The sequence below is a fragment of the Hemitrygon akajei genome, chromosome 29 (genome assembly GCF_048418815.1).
Source record: "Hemitrygon akajei chromosome 29, sHemAka1.3, whole genome shotgun sequence".
NCBI classification, from domain to species: domain Eukaryota; kingdom Metazoa; phylum Chordata; class Chondrichthyes; order Myliobatiformes; family Dasyatidae; genus Hemitrygon; species Hemitrygon akajei.
The window spans coordinates 3,652,540-3,666,624 of NC_133152.1; the positions used below are offsets into that span (position 1 = coordinate 3,652,540).

Below are 14,085 nucleotides of genomic sequence, written 5' to 3' on the forward strand. Positions count from 1 at the left end.
CAGAACAGAAGTAAAGAGGAACTTTTTTAGCCAGAGAGTAGTGAATTTGTGGAATTCTCTGCCACAGACTGAAGTGGAGGCCAAGTCTGTGGGTACATTTAAGGTGGAAGTTGTAGTTTGCTGATCCATCAGGGCATCAAAGGATATGGTGAGAAGGCAAGTGTATGGGGTTGAGTGGCATCCAGGATCAGCCACGATGGAATGTTGGAGCAGACTCGATGGGCTGAATGGCCTAATTCTGCTCCTAAGTCTTATGGCCTGATGGTTTTAAAATAATATGATCACAGTACAAGTTTTCTAGTCTAGATTTATAAATTGTACCTGGTCAAATGGCATGCAAACAGATTGACCTTGTACATTCCCTTCAGCTGATTGGTTTAAAATGCAAATTGCAGGGGCAGGAACAGAATAGTAGACATATGTTTTCATCTGGAGAGAAAGTTTGCACTGCTCAGACTGCCCTTCTCAGTTACAGTAAACCCAATAAGGGAATCAGATGGGTAGACTGCAATAGTGTAATCCAGAGTCCTGGTGGCAGCAACTGTGACTGTGCCATCTTCACTATTCAAGTGGGAAATGAGCTGAGCTGGCTTGCGGCAAGTAAAAAGTAAAAGCTGGGAAATAAATCAGAAAATGCTAGAAGCATTTAGCAGGTTAGGCAGGATGCACAGGTCTTGATTTAATAGGCAACAATGATTACCATTGGGTATACATTTGCTCTTACGTTATGGCAGGTTCAGTCCACCTCAAGTCAGTGTCAAACAAGCCCTAGATGAGCTGAGTGATGTAATAAACAGGCATGAAACAGCACATCCTGTTGCCTTCCCTATCATTTTGGGGGAATATAACAAAGTCAGCTTGAAAAAGTCTCTGATTATTATCAACAAATAACCTGTAGTAGAAGAGGAGCCAACACATGGATCACTGTTACACCACCAGCAAGAGAGCTTACTGTGCAGTCTCACAGCCACACTTTGGAAAGTCTGATCACCTGGCTGTACTTCTACTCTCTGAGTATAGGTAGAGACTGAAGACTGCAGCACCAGTAGTAAGGACCAAGAAAGTATAGACAAGGGAGGCACAGGAGCACTTACAGGACTGCTTTGAATCGGTGGACCATACTGTATTCAGGGATTCATATTCGACTCTGAATGAATGTGCCACAGCTGCCACTGTCTTCATTAAAACCTGTGTGGATTAGTGTGTGCCTAAGAGAACATACAGTACATATCCAAATTAAAAGCTGTGGATGAAGCAGGAGGTTCATAGTCTGCTGAGGGTTAGATCTGTGGCATACAAGTCTGGTGACCCAGGTCTGTACACGAAAACCAGGTACGTCTTGCTGAGGACTATCTCAAGAGCAAAGGAACAATTCCGAATAAAGTTGAAGGCAGAATCAGATCATATCAACTCTTGACAGGGTTTGCAGGCCATGACTTACTACAAAGCAATACCTAGCATCATGAATAGCAGTGATGCTTCACTCCTAGATGAGCTCAATGCCTTTTATGCCTGCTGTGAAAGAGAGAATAAAACTATAGCACCTGGTGACCCTGTGAACTCTGTCTCGGGGGTCAACGTTAGGCTGTCTTTCAAGTGGCTGAATGCTCACAAGGCAAGGGGCCCGATGGAGTACCTGGTACGACTCTGAAAATCAGTGCCAACCAATTGGCGGGTGTGTTCAAAGACATTTTCAATCTCTCATTACTACTGTCAGGAGTTCACACCTGCTTCAAAAGGGCAACAGTTATACCAGTGCCCAAGAAGAGTAGGGTGAACTGCCTGAATGTGTATCTTCCAGTAGCACTCACATCTACAGTAATAAAGTGCTTTGAGAGGTTGTTTGTGGCTAGAATTAATTCCTGTCTCAGCAAGGACCTGGACCCACTGCAGTTTGCCTATCACCACAACAGGCTGATGTCAGATACGATCTCATTGACTTTTCACATGGCATTGGATCAAATGGACTATACAAATACCTATATTTATTGACTACAGCTCAGTGTTTAACACAATCATTCCTATAATTCTGATCAAAAAGCTCCAGAACCTGAGGTTCTGTACCTTCCTCTGCAACTGTATCCTTGTCTTCCTAACTGGTAGATCACAATCTGTGCGGACTGGAAACAACATCTCCACCTCGCTAACAGTCAACACTGGTGCTCCTTAAGGATGTGTGATTAGCCCACTGCTCTACTCTCTCTACACCCATGACTGTGTGGCTAGGCACAGCTCAAATGCCATTGATAAATTTGCTGACGCTACAATTATTATTGGCAGAATTTCAGATGGTGACGGAGGTGTGTACAGGAGCGAGCTATATCAGCTAGTTGAGTGGTATTGCAGCAAGAACCCTGCACTCACTAATAGTGAAACCAGAGAACTGATTGTGGACTTCACAAAAGGATAAGATGACAGAACACACACACCAGTCCTCCTAGAGGGATCAGAAGTAGAAAGAGTGAGCAATTTCAGGTTTCTGGGTGTCAGTATCTCTGAAGATCCAACATATTGATGCAGCTATAAAAAAAGAGACAACAGCTGCTATATTTCATTACGAGTGTGAGGTGATTTGGTATGTCAGCAAAAGCACTTAAAAATTTCTACGGATGTACTGTGGAGCGCATTCTAACCGGCTGAATCACAGTCTGGTATGGGGGTGAGGTGGTCAGACTGCTACTGGACCGGACTGAAATAAGCTCCAGAGAGATGTATACTTAGTCATCTCCATCATTGGCACAGACCTCCTTAGTCTCCAGGACATCTTTAAGGAGTGATGCCTCAAAAAGGCGGCATCCATCATTAAGGACCCCTATCACCCAGGGCATGCCATCTTCTCATTGCTACCATCAGGGAGGGGATACAGGAGCTTGAAGACACATACTCAATTGGTGCAGAAGCAGAGCCGAGGAGTCAGACATCAGGAAGAGCCGTGGTAGTAGGGGACTCCATAGTAAGAGGTACGGAAAGGGATTTCTGTGGCAACAGACGAGATTTAAGGATGGTGTGTTGCCTCCCTGGTGCTAGGATCCAGGACATCACGGACCGATTGCAGGGAATCCTCAAGGGTGAAGGTGAACAGCCGGAAGTGGTAGTGCATGTCGGCACAAATGACATCGGGAAGAAGAGGAAGGACATTCTGCAGCGGGACTTCAGAGAACTCGGAAGAAGGCTGAAAAGCAGGACTTCCAGGGTAGTTATCTCTGGTTTGATTCCAGTTCCTCGTGCTGGAGAGGGCAGGAACAGGGAGATAATGGATCTGAATGTGTGGCTGAGGAACTGGTGCAGGAAGCAAGGATTTACATTCTTGGACCACTGGGATCTGTTTTGGGATAGGGATGAATTGTACAAAAGGGACGGGTTGCACCTTAATAGATGGGGGACCAGCATTCTGGCAGACAGGTTTGCCACTGCAACACGGATGTGTTTAAACTAAGTAGTGGGGGGGAGGGGATGAACTGGAAATATAAGGATGGAGTTAAAGAGAAAGTGAAAATAAGAAATGTTAAAAAGGACAACAGAATCAATGGAGTAGAAAGCTCAAGAAGAGATCATACAGTATGGCCAAGTGAAATAGGAATTGATATGAAAGGAGAGGGGAGTACCGAATTAAAAGTATTATATATGAATGCATGAAGTATAAGGAATAAAGTAGATGAGCTTGAGGCTCAGTTGAAAATTGGCAAGTATGATGTTGTGGGAATAACTGAGACATGGCTTCAAGCGGACAGGGCCTGGGAAATGAATATTCAAGGATATACATCTTATCGAAAGGACAGACTGACTGGCAGAGGGGGTGGGGTGGCTCTGTTGGTGAGGAATGATATTCAGTCCCTTGCGAGGGGGGACATAGAATCTGGGGATGTAGAGTCAGTATGGATAGAACTGAGAAATTCTAAGGGTAGGAAGACCCTAATGGGTGTTAACTACAGGCCCCCAAACAGCAGTCTGGATGTAGGGTGTAAGTTGAATGAAGAGTTAAAATTGGCATGTCACAAAGGTAATGATACAGTTGTCATGGGGGATTTCAACATGCAGGTAGACTGGGAGAATCAGAATGGTACTGGACCCCAAGAAAGGGAGCTTGTGGAGTGCCTCCGAGATGGATTCTTAGAACAGCTTGTACTGGAGCCTACCAGGGAGAAGGCAATTCTAGATTTAGTGTTGTGCAATGAACCGGATTTGATCAGGGACCTGGAGGTAAAGGAACCATTAGGAGGTAGTGACCCTAATATGATATGTTTTAACCTACAATTTGAGAAGGAGAAGGGAAAATCGGATGTGTCAGTATTACAGTTGAACAAAGGGAACTATGGAGCTATGAGGGAGGAGCTGGCCAAAGTTCAATGGAACAATACCCTAGCAGGGAAGACAGTGGAACAAAAACGGGAGGTATTTCTGGGAATAATGCAGAAGGTGCAGGATCGGTTCATTCCAAAGAGGAAGAAAGATCCTAAGGGGAGTAAGGGGCGGCCGTGGCTGACGAGGGAAGTAAAGGGCAGTATAAAAATAAAAGAGAAGAAGTATAACATAGCAAAGATGAGCGGGAAACCGGAGGACTGGGAAGCTTTTAAAGAGCAACAGAAGATAACAAAAAAGGCAATACGCCAAGAAAAAATGAGGTATGAACGTAAACTAGCCAAGAATATAAAGGAGGATAGTAAAAGCTTCTTTAGGTATGTGAATAGCAAAAAAATAGTTAAGACCAAAATTGGGCCATTGAAGACAAACGGGTGAATTTATTATGGGGAACAAGGAAATGGCAGATGAGTTGAACAGGTACTTTGGATCTGTCTTCACTAGGGAAGACACAAACAATCTCCCAGATGTAATAGTGGCCAAAGGAACTAGGGTAAAGGATGAACTGAAGGAAATTTATATTAGGCAAGAAACGGTGTTGGATAGACTGTTGAGTCTGAAGGCTGATAAGTCCCCGGGACCTGATGGTCTGCATCCCAGGGTACTTAAAGAGGTGGCTCTAGAAATCGTGGACGCATTGGTAATCATTTTCCAATGTTCTATAGATTCAGGAACAGTTCCTGCTGATTGGAGGGTGGCTAATGTTGTCCCACTTCTCAAGAAAGGAGGGAGAGAGAAAACAGGGAATTATAGACCAGTTAGCCTGACGTCAGTGGTGGGAAAGATGCTGGAGTCAATTATAAAAGAGGAAATTGCGACACATTTGGATAGCAGTAGACGGATCAGTCCGAGTCAGCATGGATTTATGAAGGGAAAATCATGCTTGACTAATCTTCTGGAGTTTTTTGAGGATATAACTATGAAAATGGACAAAGGAGAGCCAGTGGATGTAGTGTACCTGGACTTCCAGAAAGCTTTTGATAAAGTCCCACGTAGGAGATTAGTGGGCAAAATTAGGGCACATGGTATTGGGGGCAGAGTACTTACATGGATTGAAAACTGGCTGGCTGACAGGAAACAAAGAGTAGCGATTAACGGGTCCCTTTCGGAATGGCAGGCTGTGACCAGTGGGGTACCGCAAGGTTTGGTGCTGGGACTGCAGCTGTTTACAGTATACATTAATGATTTAGATGAAAGGATGAAAAGTAACATTAGCAAATTTGCTGATGACACAAAGCTGGGTGGCAGTGTGAAATGTCAGGAGGATGTTATGAGAATGCAGGGTGACTTGGACAGGTTGGGTGAGTGGCCAAATGTATGGCAGATACAATTTAATGTGGATAAATGTGAGGTTATCCACTTTGGTGGCAAGAACAGGAAGGCAGATTACTATCTAAATGGAGTCAAGTTAGGAAAAGGGGAAGTACAACGAGATCTAGGTGTTCTTGTACATCAGTCAATGAAAGCAAGCATGCAGGTACAGCAGGCAGTGAATAAAGCTAATGACATGCTGGCTTTTATAACAAGAGGAATTGAGTATTGGAGTAAAGAGGTCCTTCTGCAGCTGTACAGGGCCCTGGTGAGACCCCACCTGGAGTATTGTGTGCAGTTTTGGTCTCCAAATTTGAGGAAGGATTGAGGAAGAATATGCAATTTGCTATTGAGGGAGTGCAGTGTAGGTTCACAAGGTTAATTCCCGGGATGGCGGGACTGTCATATGTTGAAAGATTGGAGCGACTGGGCTTGTATACACTGGAATTTAGAAGGATGAGAGGGGATCTGCTTGAAACATATAAGATTATTAAGGGATTGGACACGCTGGAGGCAGAAAGCATGTTCCCGCTGATGGGTGAGTCCAGAACTAGAGGCCACAGTTTAAGAATAAAGGGTAGGCCATTTAGAACAGAGATGCGGAAAAACCTTTTCACCCAGAGAGTGGTGGATATGTGGAATGCTCTGCCCCAGAAGGCAGTGGAGGCCAAGTCTCTGGATGCATTCAAGAGAGAGTTAGATAGAGCTCTTATAGATAGCGGGGTCAAGGGATACGGGGAGAGGGCAGGAACGGGGTACTGATTGTGTATGATCAGCCATGATCACAGTGAATGGCGGTGCTGGCTAGAAGGGCCGAATGTCAACATTTTAGGAACAGCTTCTTCCCATTTGCCATCTGACTTCTGAATGGGCATTGAAGCCATGAACACCATCTCACTAATTCTTTATTTCTGTTTTTGTCCTAATTATTGAATTTAACTATTATATATAGATTTATATATATATACTATAATTCATGTTTTTTCTATTATTATGTATTGCGTTGTACTGCTGTCGTAGAGACAACAAATTTCATGGCATATGCAAGTGATGTTAAATCTAATTCAGATTCAGATATAAAATAAAGTGGCTAGGAAATCAAATCCTGTAACTAGAACCAAGTTATTAACAGCATGGTGTCAAAGCAGAGAAGTTATTGCATAGAAAAGTGTACATAATTCTTGTTTCAAGATTTGCATGGTTTATACTAGAAATGACAGGAAAAATCAAGCGGATCCGGCTTTTTCAAAAATTTAAGCTTGAGGAATGCTGTAATTTGAAAGTGGGAAGAAGATTTGGTAGGAAAGAAGTAAAAATGCTTCTGCATTTTAAAATTTAGGAATTGTAACTCTTAGAATCTAATAACACCTTCACCAGTCTTATTTTTCATAAAGTTCCTGGTGAACAGAATAGAAATATTAAAAAGAAACAGTCAATTGCCTGAAGGAGAAAGGAACAGAATGCTCCATTATGTGATATTAGATGTAGTAAAGTTGAAGGATTACAAGCATCAACCTGGATTATTTGTCAAAATATCTTGATTCTTGGTGTATCTTTGCTCCTGCCCACACAGTGAGTGAGATTTGTCTTTGCTAGTTCTGCATTGTCATCTGTATTAAGGTGCCAGAGGCATCCATTTAACAGGTAGTGCCTTATTTTGGATAGAAAACATTAAAATGCATACAGAAAGCCGATAATTAAAGATCGTGATACTTTGAGCTGTAGTTTCCAGAGGCACAGAAGTGCCTTTTTTTGCCAAATGGATTTTCTCCAAAAGAGAAGGACTATGGCATTTGTTTGAATGAACATTAAGTGAGAAAATGAAATATTTTCCCTGCATTTGTACAGAGCCCTGGTGAGACCACACCTGGAGTATTGTGTACAGTTTTGGTCTCCAGGGTTAAGGAAGGACATCCTGGCTGTAGAGGAAGTGCAGTGTAGATTCACGAGGTTAATTCCTGGGATGTCTGGACTGTCTTACGCAGAGAGGTTAGAGAGACTGGGCTTGTACACGCTGGAATTAAGGAGATTGAGAGGGGATCTGATTGAAACATATAAGATTATTAAGGGATTGGACAAGATAGAGGCAGGAAATATGTTCCAGATGCTGGGAGAGTCCAGTACCAGAGGGTATGGTTTGAGAATAAGGGGTAGGTCATTTAGGACAGAGTTAAGGAAAAACTTCTTCTCCCAGAGAGTTGTGGGGGTCTGGAATGCACTGCCTCGGAAGGTAGTGGAGGCCAATTCTCTGGATGCTTTCAAGAAGGAGCTAGATAGGTATCTTATGGATAGGGGAATCAAGGGATATGGGGACAAGACAGGAACCGGGTATTGATAGGAATTGATCAGCCATGATCTCAAAATGGTGGTGCAGGCTCGAAGGGCCGAATGGTCTACTTCTGCACTTATTGTCTATAGTCTATTTCCCATATTTTGTGCAATTTTCCAGTGATGGAGTAAAACTGAGAGAGCTGACTAAGCCAGTCAGATAGTTTTAAATAGTTTATTTATTAATGTGCTGGTTTTCCTATTCCTTGTGCTTTTGTGTACATACTGTAATGTAAATATTCTAACTGCCGAAAACTTACCAATAATTGTAATAAATTAATTTGTTGGTGCTTTAACTTGTGTGGTACGTCACTAAACTATCATCCTGCAGAGATATCAGTCACTTCAATGGCTATCCCACCAAGACACCTATAATATATCAGTCAAGTGCCTTGCAGGGCCTTTCCTTTTGTAACTTTCTTCACGTTTAGGATAGAAATCACGGGGGGAAAAAAGAGTACTAACACTGAAATATGAGATTACCTTTCTATGCAAGTGTAGTAAATGTAATTTATTTGTCTGCTGAGGCTGGTTGAAAGCAAGTTAAATTCAGGCATGGTTTCCTTGGTAATCTGTGTTATCAGTGTCTGCCAGAAATTTCTTAGAGAAGAAACAGAAATAAGAGAACTTAGTGTAATTTAACACTAGACTCAAAGTGTTGTTGAAATACTAATGATGTCTATGAATTGAGTGCATAGCAAATAACCTGAAGTCCAGAAATACTCACTGAAAACATTTTACCCCTTCCTGGAAGTCCAAAATTATGGTTAAATTCATAGCAATAACAAATTAAGAAGATTTAGTAGTTCATTTAGTTGTAGGTATGGCATTACAGTATTTTAAGATGAGATTTTTCATTTACTTTCCCTTTCAAATAATGCAACAGTGGTGTGGCCAAGGCTTTCTCACTAGATAACTGCTTTAAAAATTGTGCTGTCTGTGAATCAGTGTTCCAGTTTATGTTGAAACATGGTAGCTTTTGTAAAATCTTTTCTTCGTATGAAAATAAACATCAACTAAAATATTAAATGCTAAACCAATTAAATTAATAATTAAATGGGCAACTAAACTAATCTCTTCCACCTATTACACAATGTCCATATCTTTCAATTTTCATCACATTTGATGTGCTTATCTAAATGTCTCTTAAAAGTCTCTAATGTTTTTGCCACTACCACCACACCAGGCAGTACATTTCAGGCACCCACCATTCTGTATATTTAAAAACAATTTGCCCCTCATATTTCCTTTGAAATTACCCCCTCACCTTAAAGGCATGCCCTCTGGTATAAGACATTTCAACCCTTGGAAAAATACATTGTCTTTCTGCTCCATCTATGCCTTGAATAATCTTATAATCCTTTTTCAGGTCTTCTCTCAGATTCTGCCGCTTCAGCAAAAACAACCCAAGTTTGTCCAGCCTCTTTTTATATCACATGCCCTCTACTAATCCAGGCAACATTTATATTTATATACATCTCAAACAGCAAAGGTCCCAATACAGATCCTTGCAGAACACCACTAATCACAGACCTCCAGCTAGAATAAGTCCCTTTGACCACTGGCAAGCCAGTTCTGAATCCAAATTCTGAATTCACAGTGGATTCCATGCATCTTAATCTGCTGGATGAACTTTCCACCTTTCTACAATCCATGTAGACAACTTCCATAGCTCTCTCTTCAATCACCCTTGTCAAGCAAAACAAAATCAAGTTAGTAAGGCATGACTTGCCCTGCCCAAACCTATGCTGGCTCTCCCTAATTCGGCCATGGTTTTGCAAATGCTCATGAATCTTATCCCAAAGAATTCTCTCCAGTAACTTTCCTACCACTGATGTGAGACTCACCAGCTGACACATTCCAGGATTATCCTTGATGATCCTCATGAATATTGGAACAACATTAGCTATTCACCAGTCCTCAAGGACCTCGCCTGCGACTAGAGAGCACGTGGAGACTAGTCCTGATGAAGGGTTTCGGCTCGAAACGTCGACAGTGCTTCTTCCTATAGATGCTGCCTGGCCTGCTGTGTTTCACCAGCATTCTCTGTGTGTTGCTTGAATTTCCACCATCTGCAGATTTCCTTGTGTGAGCACATGAAGATATTGGTTAAGCCCCCAGCAATCTCTTCTCTTGCTTTACAGTAAACTAGGGTATATTGAATTAGACCCAGGGGACTTATCCACCTTAATGCTCTTAGAGGCCCAACGCTACCTCCTTCTTTACCTTGAAATGTCCTTGCATGTTAATACGCTCAGCTCTGATCTTCCATGTCCTGCTCCTTGGTAAATACTGATGTAAAATACTCATTGAGGACCTCACCCACATCCTCAACACCGAAGCAAGTGTTGCCCCCTTTCCCTACCCTCTTCCCAGTTATTCTCTTGCTCTTGATGTATGTATAGAATGCCTTGGGATTTACTTTATTCAAGTCAAGTCACTTCTTATTGTCATTTCGACCATAACTTGCTGGTACAGTACACAGTAAAACCGAGACAACGTTCTTCAGGACCATGGTGCTACATGAAACAGTACAAAAGCTACACTGAACTACGTGAAAAACAACACAGAAAAAAAAACAAATACTCTAGACTACAGACCTACCCAGGACTGCATAAAGTGCACAAAACAATGCAGGCATTACAATAAATAATAGACAAGACAATAGGCACAATGGAGGGCAGTAAGTTGGTGTCAGTCCAGTCTCTGGATATTGAGGAGTCTGATAGCTTGGGGGGAAGAAACTGTTACATAGTCTGGTTGTGAGAGCCCGAATGCTCCGGTGCCTTTTCCCAGATGGCAGGAGGGAGAAGAGTTTGTATGAGGGGTGCGTGGGGTCCTTCATAATGCTGTTTGCCTTACGGATGCAATGTGTAGTGTAAATGTCCGTAATTGGGGGAAGAGAGACCCCAATGATCTTCTCAGCTGACCTCATCATCTGCTGCAGGATCTTGTGATCCGAGTTGGTGCAATTTCCGAAGCAGACAGTGATGCCACTGTTCAGGATGCTGTCAGTACAACCTCTGTATAATGTGATGAGGATGGGGGGAGGGAGATGGACATTCCTCAGCCTTCACAGAAAGTAGAGACGCTGCTGGGCTTCCTTTGCTATGGAGCTGGTGTTGAGGGACCAAGTGAGATTCTCCGCCAGGTGAACACCAAGAAATTTGGTGCTCTTAGCAATATCTACCGAGGAGCCATCGATGTTCAGTGGGGAGTGGTCACTCTGTGCCCTCTTGAAGTCAACAACCATTTCTTTTGTTCACATTCAGAGACAGGTTGTTCGCTTTGCACCAGTCTGTTAGCTGCTGCACCTCCTCTCTATGCTGACTGATCATTCTTGCTGATGAGACCCACCATGGTTGGGTCATCAGCGAACTTGATGATGTGGTTCGAGCTGTGTGTTGCAGCACAGTTATGGGTCAGCAGAGTGAACAGCAGTGGACTGAGCACACAGCCCTGGGGAGCCCCCTTGCTCAGTGTGATGGTGTTGGAGATGCTTTTCCCGATCTGGACTGACTGAGGTCTCCCAGTCAGGAAGTCTAGTATCCAGTTGCAGAGGGAGGTGTTCAGGCCCAGTAAGCTCAGCTTTCCAGTCAGTTTCTGAGGGATGATTGTGTTGAATGCTGAACTGAAGTCTATGAACAGCATTCGAATGTTCGTGTCCCTTTTTGTCCAGGTGGGTTAGGGCCAGGTGGAGGGTGATGGCAATGGTGTCGTCTGTGGAGCCGTTGGGACGGTACACAAACTGCAGGGGTCCAGTGAGGGGAGCAGGAGGGTCTTGATGTGCCTCATGACGAGCCTCTCAAAACACTTCATGATGATGGATGTAAGTGCAACGGGACAGTAGTCATTTAGGCAGGACACTGAAGACTTCTTCGGCACGGGGACGATGGTGGCGGCCTTGAAGCACATTGGAACGGTGGCGTTGCTCAGGGAGATGTTGAAGATGTCAGTGAGAACATCTGCTAGTTGGTCTGCACATCCTCTAAGCACTCTACCGGCAATATTGTCTGGTCCAGCAGCCTTCCGTGAGTTGACCCTGCACAGGGTTCTTCTCACATCGGCCACGGTGAGACACAGCACCTGGTGTTGTTCCAGGATGTTATTCCTGTTTGCCTTTCATGGCTCCTCCTGGCTTTACTAATTTCCTTCTTGAGTTCTCTTATGACTTCTTTATAATCCTCAATGGTTCTGTTTTATTCTAATTTTCTGAGCTTTACATAGTTTTCCTTTCTCTTTTTGACAAAATTCATCACCTCTCTCACTAACCATTGTTCTCTTACTTTGCCATCCTTGTTTTCCCTTCTGACCAGAATATATCTGTCCTGTACTCTGTGTGGTTGGTCTTGTACTATAGGCTTTTGCAAATAAAATGGTGTGAGGCATTGTATGTTTATTTAAGAAAAGCCGTAACAGTTCATTTATTGTACTCCAACACTGAACGCAAGATGCTCAGTAACAGAATTTTGCATAATAAGACGTCACATCAGACCAGCCTCTTTATGAGATCCCACTCTATGTCGGTGGCTGTGAATTGTGTATGTTTCCACGGATTACATTACCCCTTCCCAGAATTCACTAAAACCAGAATTTATGAGCCTGTCTAGACCTCGGACAAGCCACATGGCCTGGGTTCTATGTTCCATTAGTAGAGGAACAGCAGGTACCTCTGGCTCGTCCAGAGGAGTGTTGACAATGCTTATGGCTATGTTGTGACAATGGGCATGTAAGCGGAATCCTCCAAATCTTGGTAGGCCACTTTAAGCCGACATACCGAAATGCATTCAGGTTTACCCCTCCTGTCTATGATAAAAGTCTTCTTGCTCCTTTCCAAAATGTGGAACGGATCATCGTAAAGAGGCCTAATTGGATGTTGGTGTGTGAAATAGCAGACTAAAATAAACGATGTGGAATGTAGGTCAACAGGAAACCAAGAGTGCTCTTTGCTGTGATGGGAGATAGGAATAGATGCAAAGGAATTAATTTACTGAGAAAGGTGGGATACTGTTGAGACGCAGACCAAACCAACAGGTTTTATTCAGAGCAGGAATAAAATCACCTGGCACTCGTAATGGCTGCCTGTGTACTAAATGAGCTGCGGGCGACTGCAGATTCTCTTTTGGCGCTCTTATTAGCTCCAGCAGGACCCACAGTAGATGATTATGAGTAGATTACTCATCTGTCAAGGAATCCCTCAGAGCAGCCTTTAAGGAGCAGTAAAACTGTTCACATAGGCCATTGGGCTGTGGGTGATAGCTGGGATGTGGGGTAGTCTAATGCTGAGGTTCTGGGCCATTGTAGCCAAGAGGTCTGAAATGAATTTGGGACTGTGGTCAGAAGAAGTATTAGATTGGGTACAAAACTGAGCAACCCAACTGTAGATGCTTACAAATAAAATAAAATAAAATAAAATAAAATAAATAAAAATAAGATGACATTCAGGGATTGGAAGTTTCACTTCGTTCAGTGGAAAGAAAAAAAGATCAATCTTCTGAAGGTGGAGGCCCAGCAAAAAAAAAATCAATATCGTAATGGATAGATTGTGGACAGCGAGAGTGCAGGAATTACAACAACTTGCTAACAGGCATGATCTGCATGGTTTCCTCTGTGCTGTAGTGTACATCAACACTCCAATGTCCAAGGCCGCATCTGACAGAATAGAAAAGTTAGGACGATCTTATCAAAGCCATAAAGTTAGTCATTGCCCACTGCACAGGTAACTTTGAAAAGTTTCTGTCCATGTTGTGAGTGCCCTAGATACAATTTCATTTATGTATTTGTTGCAGTCTTGTGGTCATGTCTGACCAACAAGGAGTTGAGAAGGCCATATCCCACATTAAGATGACAAAACTTCAAGAACAGGTGGTATTCCTGCAGAAGTTCTAAAACTGGTCAGTAAAATGTTTTAAGTTAAAAATACCTAATCTCATCTTCTACATTTGGGAAGAGGAACCCAGAGATATCATGATCATAAAGATGGACAACAAACAAGGTCAACTGTGGCGCTGATGGCACTACGGATGGATCTCCCAGTTGTCTCAAATAGAAGGTGATTACCTGAGCTGCTTTCAAAAGCCTCCTTTC

The 14,085-nt window shown here is 43.0% G+C and overlaps 1 protein-coding gene across 5 annotated transcripts in view; it reads left to right on the top strand.

The window, feature by feature from the left end:
- usp48 (ubiquitin specific peptidase 48) overlaps positions 1-14,085 on the top strand; it is a 249,502-nt gene that overhangs the window by 118,907 nt on the left and 116,510 nt on the right. The gene's annotated exons all lie outside the window — the stretch shown is intronic.